This window comes from Diospyros lotus, chromosome 10, assembly GCF_014633365.1.
Source record: "Diospyros lotus cultivar Yz01 chromosome 10, ASM1463336v1, whole genome shotgun sequence".
NCBI classification, from domain to species: Eukaryota; Viridiplantae; Streptophyta; class Magnoliopsida; order Ericales; family Ebenaceae; genus Diospyros; species Diospyros lotus.
In genome coordinates, this window is record NC_068347.1 from 14353900 (window position 1) to 14357465 (window position 3566).

The 3566-nt window shown below is 34.8% G+C and overlaps 1 non-coding gene across 1 annotated transcript; it reads left to right on the forward strand.

The window, feature by feature from the left end:
* Positions 1–2787: 2787 nt before the first annotated feature.
* On the forward strand, positions 2788–2894 carry LOC127812383 (small nucleolar RNA R71). The gene has a single exon (XR_008025887.1). It is a non-coding gene; the product is annotated as a small nucleolar RNA R71 (small nucleolar RNA).
* Positions 2895–3566: the final 672 nt, after the last annotated feature.

A 3566-nucleotide genomic window follows, 5' to 3' on the forward strand; every position in this document is an offset into this window, starting at 1 on the left:
AGGCATTAATGAAACACTTGCACCAAAAACACACAAAGCTTTAGAAAAATCAATATCACCAATGGTACAAGGGATAAAAAAACTCCCTAGATCTCTCAACTTTCGTGGCAGCTTCTTTTGAATCACAGCACTGCATTCTTCAGTTAAGGTAATGGTCTTATAATCCTCCAACTTCCTCTTGTTTGACATAATTTCTTTTAGAAATTTTGCATAAGCAGGAATCTACACTAAAGTATCTGCAAATGGAATGTTAATGCGTAATTTCTTAAAAACTTCAAGAAATTTTTCAAACTATTTGTCAACCTTATTCTGTTTAAGCCTTTGAGGAAAAGAAATAGGAGGGACAAAAGGTTTAACAGGTGGTGTTAGGGATGGTATCTCATTTTGCTCATTCTCATCACTGATCTCAACATTATTCTTTTTATCAACATCACATGTAACATCTTCACTACTTACATCACCAAATTGTTGACCACTTCTCAATGTCACCGCCTTGACTTCATCTCTTAGATTTACCTTAGTTTTGCTGGGCAATTTACCTTGATCTCTCGAGTTTATGGCATTTGATATTTGCCCCAATTGAACCTCCAAATTTCTATTGAAATTGGTCATCTGGTCTACTTTTGCCTTCTGCTTTTCAAATCTATTTACAATGGCATTCGCTAACTTTTCAATTAACTCCCAAGACGGCTTGCTTTCTAGTTGTTGCTACATCACTCCTTCAGGTCTCGATTGAAAACCAGGAGGATTGCTAGGCCTAGAATTGTTACTGCTACCATAATCCCTCTAGAAAAAATTGGGGTGATTTCTCCAACCTGCATTATAGCTGTTAGAATGTGTTATTTGTTGAGCTAAATTGCTCCAATCAACCTATTGTGTATTTTGATACTTAACAAAACATAATTTTACTAAAACTATTTTTGGTATATTTAAAATCCCTAATGGAATTTTGATGTCTTATGTTAGATAACATATTTTAAGTACTATAGTATTTTGTGTATCAAAATTAGCTAGGAAATATTATTTGTTCTAAGTAGAATATTAGCGCATTATAAGGGGACATATAAGAAAATGTTTTCATTTTGAAAAACTATTTCTCGATATTTCGATAACTAATATTCATTGTTGTTAAAATGATTTTTAATGAATTTTTCAATAAATAGAATATATGTATTTTGGGGGTGGTAAAATCGCTAAATTCCAATTTTGTACTAAAACCAAAATTCTACTTTTTTATTGTTTTAGATTTTGATTTTTTAGATATTTTTATTTAATCCAAATGAGGGGGTACTTTCTTATTTACATTTATATATTAAAGTAAATGTCCTTTAATTTATATTTTACCTTTCATTTACTTAAACTAAAGAAATGTAAATATCTTGTAATGTATACATGCTATATGGATTATATCTTAAACAATTGTTATATGTATAAAATCTATTTTCTGTAAAATTTGGCCTCAAAAGTTGACTCTTGGTTTAATGGAGTCGACTCCCCTTAAGCTGAAATCGACTCTTGCAAAGTTAGAGTCGACCCAGCCAAGAGCATGTTATGCAGAGTCGACTTGGCAGCATTAGTATATTTCGAAGAGTCAACTCTAACATTAGAGAAGTCGACTCTTGTATAACTAGAGTCGACTCCTACTTAAAATGGAAGTCGACTCTCAGACTCCAACGGTCGGATTTTCTAGCCGTTAAAAGCCAAATCTATAAAAAGGAAGGGAGATATCTAGAGAAGGCTAATGCTCTATCATTTCCTATCTTCCTAAAGCACACCCAACCTCTTAAGCAACTCAAGTAAAGTAATTCAAGGCTCAAGCTTAAATTTTAATCCATTTGGAGCCCAAGGCAAAGGAGAAGATATTCTCTCCATTTGTGGTAACTTGTATTATTTCTATTTTTCCTTGTACATCATTGTGTTTAATTCCATATTAGTCCAAGGTTGTTTGGACATAGGATTTATTTGTATTAATTTATGGATTGTGAATGACATCCTAGAGCCCAAGTAATCTAAGTGTATTATTCTGTTGTATTAGTTTCTGGGGTAAGCTAAAGGGGAAACCTTGGGATGTACAAGTTTGCTAGGTGATCTTGTGTGGAAACCTAGTGTTGTGGTTTTAGTGCAACTTCAAGTGTCGGGTTGACCTTGAGAGAGTGGAGTAGGTGTTAGAGACACCGAACCACTATATATCTTGTGTTAATATTATAGTTGTTTGTGTATCTATATTGTTATCACTCTCAAACAACATATATATTTATAACAAGTGCATTTTGTGTATAACAAAAGCTTAAGAATTTTAAAAGGAAATAATTCGGTTTAATAAGTTTTTAACACTCAATTCACCCCCCTCTTGAGTGGTCATTGTGTGTCAAGGGACCAACATTATTTTGTTGGTTCTGCTTGTTAGAATTCGAAATATACTAAGGTTGCTCAAACTGCATACAATTAGAACCCAAGTGAGCATTCTCATACCAATCACAATTACTGGAAAAATTGAAATTAAAATAAACAGTATTGACATTCCCCAACTTACCAAACATTTTTACAAGATTATCTACCTTGGCATTTAACATATTAATGCCATCAACTTCATACATACCTGAGGCTTTCTTAGTCATACCTCTCTCAATAAACCATTGATAATTGTTGGAAACCATTTCTTCAAGCAATTCGTATGCATCTTCTGTAAACTTACCCATTAGTGCACCCCTTGTGGTAGCATCTATCGTGATTCTAACTGAATGAGATAGACCATTATAGAATGTCTACACAATTAACCAGTCAAGCAGACCATGGTATGAACACTGTCTTTGCAATTCTTTAAAACTTTCCCGCGCTTTATATAAAGATTCACCATCAATTTTAACAAAACTAGTAATATCATTCTTGAGTTTAACAGTCTTACCTAGTGGAAAGTACTTACTCAAGAATGCTTGTGATAAGGTTGCCTATGTGGTAAATGAATTTGGAGCTTTAGAATTCAACCATATCTTGGCTTTATCTCTCAATGAAAAAAGAAACAGTCTCAATCTGATTGCATCCTCACTGACATCGTTCATTTTGATGGTGTCGCATATCTCTAAAAAGTTTGCTAAGTGCGCATTAGAATCTTCAATTGGATTTTGTAATGCCCCGCTCCTACTTGGGGGCACCACCGATGAATAATTGACCTGATTACTCACCTGACAAACCAATAACTGAAGGGTTGGACTATGCTTCATCATGAAGTGCTCTAGGTGGGCACTAGGTTTCGTCCTTCCCTTCACTCCACTCGAGGAATCGATCCCAATACAAACAAGGAAATACAGCGAACCGAGACCCGAAACCCGGGTGAGCTTCACCTTTCTTCCGCTCGCCTCACGACAAGCCAAAGGTGCCCTAGGCAAAAAGCTAGCACAACAAACATCCACTGAGTCCTGGGAATTTATGGGAACATATCTTTTCGATCCTTACTCGATTATAAATTTGGCTCCACCAACTAAAGCCATATACATCACGCAATCTTACAAACACCTTTCACACTACGATGGTTATAACAACTAAACACATTTAGCGCCTATCAACAA